This window comes from Neofelis nebulosa, chromosome 1, assembly GCF_028018385.1.
Source record: "Neofelis nebulosa isolate mNeoNeb1 chromosome 1, mNeoNeb1.pri, whole genome shotgun sequence".
NCBI lineage: Eukaryota > Metazoa > Chordata > Mammalia > Carnivora > Felidae > Neofelis > Neofelis nebulosa.
In genome coordinates this window covers 214,053,481-214,064,047 of record NC_080782.1, presented here as the reverse complement: position 1 = coordinate 214,064,047, position 10,567 = coordinate 214,053,481, and positions in this window count along the sequence as shown.

Sequence of the window (10,567 nt, the reverse complement as noted above, 5' to 3'; positions counted from 1 at the left end):
GAGGCCAATGAGCCAGGAGATGTGGGTCCTAAACTCTGCTTCTCCACTAATTTCTTGGGTGTCCTTGAAGGAGTCACTTAACCTCCCTGAGCCTGAGATACAGGTTAATATGCTTTCCCCATTTCCCAGGCTGTAACTGGAGGCCTCCTCCAGAGAGGGGGGTGAGGCCCCACCCTGCCCAGAAATTCATCCAGTGAGACAGTGAGTCTGGAATGTGCCCATGTTTATTTTTAAAATAAAAATGCATTTAAAATGAATACACCTAGGGCTCTTGGGTGGTTCAGTCAGTCAAGTGTCTGGCTGTTGATTTCAGCTCAGATCATGGTCTTGCGATTTGTGTATTTGAGCCCCATGTCGGGCTCTATGCTGATGGTGCAGCGCCTCCTTGGGATTCTCTCTCTTTCTCTCTCTCTCTCTGCCCCTACCTCTCTCTCTCAAAATAAATAAACTTTTAAAAAATGATAGACGGATACAGCTAGAAGACACGGCACAGCCAGCCTGTGGCTCTCCAGATTCCTGGCACATTTGAGGGTAAGACTATCGTAGTCTATGTGCTTAGTTCCACTAGCCTGTGTCCATCTGAAATTTTATTTTGACGTTTGTACTTCCCCTTCTCACCAGATGGAACTTCTCTCTTTATCCCAATCCTGCTCAGACAGGTGAGCAGAACCCATAGCTGGCCACCCACTGCCTTCCTGGACAATCACACTTCTCCCTTTTCCTCCCACAGGGGCTTAGCTCTGGACTCTCTTGCCTCACCTGTTGGTGTGATCAGTTCTGTTACAAAATCTGCCACGTGGAGAGATGGCGTTTCCCCTCTCGCTCAGACACATCTGTGTCCTGCCCGGTGGCAGAGGAGAAGGATCTTGTGGGATCCTGGTCACCATCAGGTCTCCGGTCTCAGCTCTGCCACCAGCCAGTGGAGCACTCTAAGCAGCTCACCTCCCCGATAGAGGTTACACGTTCTGTGCTGAAAAAGAGGGGCTCAAAGTAGATGGACCTGGAAAATGGGGTGACCAAGCATCCCCCTCAGAATTCTCTAAGGACTCCCATCACCCTCAGGAGGAAGTCCAACCTCCTCACAAGGCCTTTTGTGGTCCCTCCCCTCTTTACCTTGAGAGCTTCATTCTCAGTCTCCTCAGACTCGAAGATCTGGCAGCTTAAGTTCCCAGACATGCCATATTCTCTCTGACTCCCAGGACTTTGCTGCTCCTCTGTCTTCACCACATTTCCTGTGCCCTGTCTTGCCTCTCACTCTCTTCCATTCTTACTTACTTTTAAGGGACTAAGCTAAGACTTCCACTTTCTGAGGCAGTCTTTCTGACCTTGGACCCTCAGATTTGATGAGGTGCTACTTTCTTGCAGGCCACTAACACGCTGCCTATAGCTTTCATTTGGCATGATTCTGACAGCCTGCTTTCTTGGCTGAGTCCTGTCTACGCCTGACAGTCTTCTGGAAGACTTCTTAAATCTTCTTGAAGGCAAGCCATGATTTGTTCACAATGGAATCCCCAGTGTCTAGAGCTGTACTGGCCAATATGGTAGCTACTAGCCATAGGTGGCTACTGAGTACTTGAAATGTGGCTACTTCAATTGAGATGTGCTAGAAGTATAAAATACACATTGGATGTAAAGACTCAGTAAAAAAAAAAAAAATAGAAGAGGAAAAATGTGAAATAATTTTATACTCTCATTCATAATTTTTTATATAGATTACTTGTTGGACTGATAAGAGTTAGGATATACTGGGCTAAATAAAATGTATTATTAATATTAATTTCACCTATCTCTTTGTATTCTTTTGAATGTGGCTGCTAGAATATTGAAAATCACATATGAGGCTTGCATTTGTGGCTTGCATCATGTCTGTATTGGACTTTGCTGGTCCACAGTGTATTGCCTGGTGCATCTGTTGGGTGAATGAGTTGGTAGAGGGATCTCTAGAAAAGCACAGAACCTCAGCTCATGTTGATCGAAATGCTGGCTTTGCTCCAAGTGTGACCCCACTCCCCTCTCATACTCAGTCAATGCTCTGAGCCGGGTGGTCTGGCTCTAAGTGACCTATGGGCCTGTGTCCTCCAAGGATGGAGCAAACTGGGGTGAGATACCCTGCCTTAACCTATGACTCCTGCAGGTACATTGTGGACCTTCTGCATATCTCTGGAATAAAATATTAACTTGACATCCTGAATTGGGAATAGGACAGATGCTCATTTTGAACAACTGTAATACCCTTTGATAGTATCAGAGGTGTTCATTCTCAGCAGCAGAGGGTGAGAACATTCTCTTACTGGAAATTTCTTGTTGTGTAATATCTTGATGCTGTAATGAAGTAGGATGTATTGGTTATTTTGGGAACTTTCCAAGGCTCTGCAACCTTGAAGAACAAAGAACCTTTTATTAAAGTGCAACTGTAGATTTTCTTTGGGTCTATATTCTGACTTTTCTCTCATCCTGTACTTTGTGAGCTGATTGTAAAACTAGGTTGGAAAGGTGAGTTTAGTAGACCATGCTTATCACAGTCAGGAGTCTTCAAACTTTGATTTTTTTGAGGATTTAGTGGTTGCTTGAAACAGCACTAGGTGTAACGAAACACAGTCTTTTGAGGTGCCAAAGCTCACACTGGGCACAGAAATTCTTGAGTCTGGCTGACATTTCAAAAGCCATATTCTTACAACACAACGGGTTTGGGTTTTTCCATTCACAGCCAGCATTTACATAGTGCTTTTGTAATTTTCAAAATATGCTTGCACACACATTATCTCTTTTGGTCTTTGTATTTATTTGGTACCCTTGTAAACAAATGTCTTTGGTAGTATTGTCTGTACTTTACTGTCTTCCATTTCTTTCTCCTTACTCTCTATAAACGTCCTCAATCATGCTTTCAGGCTCACCCCTCTCTTGAAACTGTTCTCCCAAAGGGTCACCCTCACCCACACGTTGCTAAATCCAGTCGTCAATCCTCAGTCTCATTTTACTTGACTCATCTGAGTCATTTGACATAGTTGATCGCTCTTTCCACCCTTGAAATTCTTTCTTTTTGGCTTCAAGATGTCACACTTGCCTGGGTTTCTTCTGACCTTGAGGGCAGCTCCTTCTCCATCTCCTGGACTGTTACCTTCACAGTTTCCTGACTTTTCACTTTGAAAACCTTCCAGATCTCAGATCTCTGATGTCTTCTCTTTTTAAAAAAATCTATAGTCACTCTATTGGTGATTCACCGGGTCTTATGGTTTTAAGTATCATCGCTATGCTAATAATTTCTAGATATGTATCATGGACCCGAGCCTCTTCTCTTAATTCCAGACTCATAGATCCAGTTACTTACACAACATCGCAACTTGAATGTCTAAGAAATATCTCCACCTTGACATTCCCAAACAACCTGGAACTTCCCCCTCTAAATGTGCTCCTTCCAGTTAACACCAACGTCATCCTTCCATTTGCTAAGGCCAGAGACCTGAGGGTTAGCCTTGACTCCTCTCTTTCTCTTACATCCCACAGCAAATATTCTCCTCTCTCACACCATTTCCACTGCTGCCATTCTGGTCTGACCCATGTTGTCTTTTGCCTGGATTCTCTTGGAAGCCTCCACAACTTTCTCAGCATAGTCTGTTGAGTGATCCTGTTAAAGTGTACATTAGACCATGTTGCTCCTCAACTCAAATGGCTCCCACTTACCCAGAGTAAAAGCCAACATCCTTCTAATGCTCTTGAGGTCCAGTGTGGTGTGACATTCCTTCTGACACCACCAATCCTCTTCCACTTGATTCTGTGCCAGCCACACAGCCTCTTGGCTGTGTCGTTCAATTCCAGGTGATATGCCTGCCCTGGGGTTTTGCATTTGCTTTTCCCTGGAATGCTCTTTCCTCAGATAACCTCATGTCTTTGTCTTTTACCCCCTTTACACCTTTACGTAAATGTCTTCATCCCACAAAGGCCTTCCCTGACCAGCCGATTTAAATATGCAACCCCTGCCCCAAACTTCTCCTATGTCCCTTTCTTACATTATTTTTCCCCAGAGTACTTAGTACCATCTGACATACTACATACTTCACTTATTTATATTGTTCATTGTCTGTTTGGTATGAAACTGTTAGATCCCTGAGGGTAGGGATTTTTATTTTTGTTACTATATCACTCAATGCCTAGAACAGTGCCTCACACATAGGACACGCCTGCTAAAGATTTGTAAATAAATGAGTCCTATTAAGTAAACATTATGATTATTCTTTCCTCCATTCTATGAATGAAGGAATTGGGATCTCAACACCAAACATTCACATGCAAAACAAAACAAACCTTAACTAAGAACAGGTAGAGCATCATCAATGTGCTTGACCCAGGGAATGGTCTGGTTCAAGATATGCATAGACTGCTTATATTTGGTAATAGTTGGTCTAGTCACTAAAGGATTGTAATGAAGCAACACACCTAAAAATTCAGTTAATGTTTTATAAATGTTACTTATTTAAAAAATAATCTTGAAGAAGCAGTTGGGTGGCTCAGTTGGTTGAGCATCTGTCTTTGGCTCAGGTCATGATCCCACAGTTCGTGGGTTCGAGCCCTGCATCAGGCTCTGTGCTGACAGCTCAGAGCCTGGAGCCTGTTTTGGATTCTGTGTCTCCCTCTCTCTCTCCACACTACCCCCCATGCTCTCTCTCTCTCTCTTTCTCAAAAATAAACATTAAAAATTTAAAAAAAATTTAAATAATCTTGAAAACTTTTCATTAAATATTAATTTTCCCAAAGACATCAAAGTCTCCATTATTCATTCTAAGTATAGTAGCAAGCTGTCCTGTAAGGAAAGTGGAAACTGAAATGTCATCATGTAGCAATTGAAATGCAAAACTCTTAAAAGCAAGATGAAATCAGGGAAGGCTTTGTCCCCCTCATCACAATATTGCTGGATCTCTTGGGTTCTAGCAGTCAGTTGCCAGTTTCTACTTGATAGGCACAGGTGATAGCTTGAGGCTAACTTTTCCAACTCGCTGCTGCCACATCCATGATTAGAAGATAGAGACTAGAAAAGGAGGTTTCAGGCATTGTCTTGGGACTTACCTCCTGTAGGAAGACTTAACCCCCACCCAGAACTGATTAGATACCCTTTTCCACAGTCGCAGTCAGCTTCATGGGCATCAGACATCACAGGGACAACCTGTGCTGTCCCATAGGGCCCCACACTTAGGAGGGCTTCACACTTGCCTTGATGCTTCACTATGACTTAAAATTCTTAACCATTTTGGAACAGGAGACCCACATTTTCATTTTTCCCTGTGCCCCTCATGGGCCAACTCCCTGATAAGTCAAAGCTGGGTTAGGTAGTTAAGTGAAGCCCAGGATGGACAAGCCAGCAGTCAACTTCAATTATGTTAAAACGATCATAGATGAGGTTGAGTTATTTGATAGTTCTGTGATCATATTTGCATAAATTTCCTGCACATGTTTGGCTATTGCTTCCTTTTATGATTCATTAAATTTTGTTCTATTTAAATAGCAGGTTCAAAATCGGTTGCATTGTGTTCTAATTGTTTTCCAAAACTCATAAATCTAAGTTTAGTCATATGGCATGTAATCTGTGGTAATACCTTTTAACATTATGCTGTTCTGATGAAATTGAGGAAACGCAATATCCAAATTGCCACATTCTTGTTGTGATCTTTTCTTTTCTTTTTTTTTTTTTTTTTTTTTTTTTTTGGTGAGAAAATTTTCTTTGCCTCAGAAAAGCTAGCTTTTCAAATGTGAAATCTTTGGAATAGTAATTGCCTATCCAAAAGGCCCATAAAAGCTAGCTAGGTCACACACATAAAGGAAAGAGCCCGGTGAATGGTATGGACCACGGCCAGCTGGGGAGTAGGTGTGTGGTTTAAAGGGGCAGCTGCTGTCTTATCTACCTGCTCACTGAGAGGGGAGTGGAGGCCTGCCATTACTGTGTCTTTCTTTGGCCCCCAAAGGAACTCTGAACAGAAATTTATGTGAAATACCTTAGTTTTTAATCTCTTGAGCTCAAATAAAACCCACTTGACTGCTGTCGGAGAGGTAATTCTTAAACATGAATACTTCCCTTTGTCCCAAATAGCTCAGAAATATCTTTCCTTTCTCTCACGTGATAAACTTTTTAAGATAAGGAAAAAAATTACATATAATTTCATTTTGAGGCTCTTTAGAGAGAAATTTTGTAACATTTAACACTCATGAAAAAATGTTAAATTTGAAATCCAATGACAGTAACCCACCTGGTTAGCTAACCTCCTGTCAGTGGAAACAGCCATTTGGTACAACTTCCGATGTTTCAGTAACCTCCAAAACTTCTCCATCACAATTAATAATGCTGTATGCTCCATCATAGCACCAAGCAATAGAAATATAATATAGGTCACATATGTAATTAGAATTTTTCTAGAAGCCACATTAAAAAATAAAAAGAGGTGAAATTAATTTTAACAAAATGTTTTATTGAACTCAGTATGTCTAAAATATTACCATTTCAACATGTGATCAATATAAAAATTACTAATGAGATATTTTATGTTCTTTTCTTTCATACTAAGTCATTGAAATCCAGTCTGTATTTTTTTACTTATAACACACCTCGGCTCAGACTAGGCACATTTCAATGGCTTGATAGACACATGTGGCCAGTGGCCAGCATATTGTACCGCTCAGGTTTGACATGTTCTGCTGTGCTTACGTGTCCAAAGTCATTCAGCTAGGAAGTTGGCAGATCCAATAGTTTTGCTCAGTATTTTGGACTCTTTGTCCTTCTCACTACATTGATTTGCCCCTAAGTACAGAATTCTTCACTTGGATTTGGCATTTGCAGGATTTGAGAAGATTCGGGGTTGGGCAAGTGATGGAAACAACAACAAAAAATAAAAGACATGACTAAATCTGAAAATGCTGTCGTGGTTGCAGTGGTCACGTACAGAATTTCCAGGCGACAAACGTTCTTGGATGCAGAAAGAGTTTGACTCTTTCTCACGGTGAGAGATGTATGAAGCTAGACACATACAACTAACTATATGCTAGTGGAGAAGCCTGACTTCATAACTCAGGTGATATGGATATGAGGCAAGCTTCTGTGAAGGGGGAGATGAGCAAGAGGAGAAAGTACCTTCACTTCTGGCTGGGAAAACCAACTCACCTGGCCTTTGAGGGCTAACAGGTGACTTACAATGGCCAATAGCAAACTCAGATGTTGCTATAAGGATGCAGTGAGGGGATGCCTCAATGGAGTGGTCAGGAGAAGGCAAGAGGAATTTAGGGAGCAGTCCATGGTCTTAGGTCTCTGGGCAGAGACTCTCTTGTGGGCTCCAGAGATAAGCCTGAGGCTGTCCACCCTGGTGGTAGTGGGTGTTTCCTGACTCCACACCAGCATCCCTGAGGGAAATACTCTGAGCGTACTTACGGCTCATTAGTCCAAACTTCCTCCATAAAAAGTGTAAAGCTTTTCTCCTTCCTAAAAAGTTAGTACACTATATGTTACCTTCCAACGTGTTTTTGTTGGTGGTGTTTTTCAGCATCTGCAGAGAACTTTGCACTGCTTGTGTTAGTTACGCATTTAAATTTTTATTTTTATTTTTTACTGTTTATTTATTTTGAGAGAAAGAATCCCAAGCAGGCTCTGCGCTTGTCAGCACAAAGCCAGACGCAGGGCTCCATCTCGTGAACTGTGACATCATGACCTGAGCCAAAACCAAGAGTCAGTGGCTCAGCCAACTGAGCCGCCCAGGAGCCCCAAGTTATGCTTTTTTTACTAGCTTGGTTCTGCATTTTGTCAATGTTGATGATTTTCCTGCAGACTGAATACATAAATTTTTGGTTGAAAATTTGGTAATTTGAATCTTCTAAACCATTATGGGATAGCCAAAGCTAGGTAGTTCCTGAGATAGGATATGCTTATGGAATTGGAATGTTGATTTGGGGCTTTGGGTGAGGCTGAGGAACAGCCTTAGGAATTCTGATCTGAGGAGGAGTCACCAGGATTGGCAATTTGAGATTGCAGAGGCATGGGCATAATCATAACCCTGGAGAGAATTCAGGTTGCCTGAGTTCTTTCACTCATGTAATTTCCCTTTTCCCTACTAGTAATTGAAAAAATTCATATTTTTCTCTAATGGTAATTTAAGAATCTCCTTCACAATTATTATTAAATCACCCCATTCATTCATTCATTTATTAAATACATTTTTCCAGTGAGCAAATATTGAACACCAAGTGCCAAGCACTGGCTAGGTTTTCAGGCTCAAAACCAACAAGGACTTCCTCTTCATCCTAAGAAGCTCCACCATCTGGTGAGATTTTCCCCATCACCACCTGGATTGGATCACCATAGGCTATCCAGTCATTCCTCAGTGTTGATGCAATTCCTTTTGTGTTCAATTTGTTGTTATTATTTCTAGAATATTCTTTGAAGTGGCTCTGCCTCCCCAGAAGGATTAGACATTGTCATTAGCAAAAATTATGCTGTTCTCTTACTTGCTAAGTCTTCTTAGGGCCTGATACTTTGCACAGAGTGGGGCCTAATACACATTATTAGCCTTCTCTCCAGGGTGCATGAGTGGTGTCAGTTGATTATTATTTTTACACATGATGATGGGCATTGCTAATAGAGATTTGAGGGTTGCTGGGGACAGAGTCAACAGACATGAGAGTGGTCACCCCCAACGCAATCTCTGTAGTTAGTTTGTAGACTAAACATGACTTTTCTTGTCTTTTCATAGACAGGTATCCTAAAGACACTCTCTTCTGGAAGAACCACAGTTATGTTTGGCATTGGTTTTTAATGGCAAGGGAATTAAATTAACGCTATGTTTATATGGACATCTTTCCTGTGTGTTGCAACTGTCCAAGAAGTACACCTTTGGGGGTTTCCCCGATGAAGTGCCTACAGTAACTTTACCTCAAGCTGTCAGTGAGGAATGCTGTGTTACTCAAGTGAATTTCAGCAACCTCTTACTCTAGAGAAACCCAGTGTCAGAACACATTTTTATAAATAATACACTGTTTGCTTTGTGGTGCTGATAATTTTCTCCTGTCTTGGAAGCTGTCATATAACCAGGAGGCTTATTGTTTCTTAGGACAAGGATATTTGCAGAGGGCCTGATCAAACTATTATTATTAATAATCTCGTTATTGAGGCATCGCCAGTTCTTTTGTGCCTTTGAGGCTACCAAATAGATTCAAGTTTTATTCTGAAAACTAGAGGCACACAGGAACAGAGCAGCTCATGAGCACCGTGTGGGGGGTGGGGGTGGGGGTTCTGTTCTGGCGGGGCACAATTGTGTTTGGGAGAACTGCTGCCTCATTCCTGCAAGAACACAACCCCTCTGGAAAGGGGTCTCCTAAAGCATTGGTCGTAGAAGCCCCTGAAGGTAGTCATGACTACGGACTACTATCGTTAATGAGTTTTGTTTTGTTTTCTGTCCCCTGACAAGGGCACTGACATGCTCCTTGGTAAAAGGGACAAGGAAAACTCATTACAGCCACAGACAGAAGCTGGCAAATGAGAAGAGATTTTGCCCTTTGCTTTGGTGGGAATCTGGAGGAAGAGGGGAAATGTGATGGAAGGGAGAGGCAAGCTCTCCTCCTTATATCCATATTCATAGCGTTCAGTCTCAGGATAATGCATTCAGTGTACCAATTTTCCATTCTCACAGATGCCCTGTGCTTCTCCTGTTTTGGTTTGGGCTCTAATAGCTAGAAACTTCAGCCAAAGAGGCCAAGGCTGAATTGCTTCCCATAGGGAACAGTGAACTTTGCGGCTCACAGCCTGCCCCAGGAGGCTCTGTCCAGGTGGCGCAAGCAGACTTCAATGGTAGGATTCCAGAGAAAATACGGGGCATCCAGTTCAATTTGAATGTTAAATAAACAACGTACAATTATTTTAGTATAAGTGTGTCTCAAATATTGCGTGGGACATACTTGAATTAAAAAATGATTCATTATCTGAAATTCACATGGGACTGGGTGTCCTATATCTTAGTTAAATCTGACAACTCTACACAGGGTAGAATATGAGACGTGGGGCTTCAAAATACTCCTCTTACCCTGGCCATGGATTACCTGTCCCTGACCTCAGTCTCCACCACAGATTAGATAATGTAGGCAGAAGTTGTGTCCAGAAAGCTTCTGGAAAAATGCTCCTGCACTTTCTGGGTCTCCACTAACTGCCTCTGATCACCACATCCACACATCTACATCTTATATGGGTATAAACTTGGCTTGTGACGTCCTCCTGTATGGCTCAAGTGGTGTATTTCAATGGGGAGGCAGCAATGACAGCCTGGCTGGCTGGATTCTAAAGCTGAGAAGACTGATCTAGGTGGAGCATCCACTCAACCCCCCAAGTCAAGGGGCAATGTGGGGCACTGAGCCAGGGATGCAGCCGCATGGGCCTTGGGTGCACCACAGAGAGAGAGAGAGAGACTTCTTTTCCCTTTTCCTCCCTATCCTCCTTCCCTTATTCATTCATTCATAGTTTTTTTTTTGCTTGTCCCCTCCCATGAGAATCTGAATAGTGTACCAAGGGTTTGAGGCTCTGTTTTTCACATTAACATCTGAGACC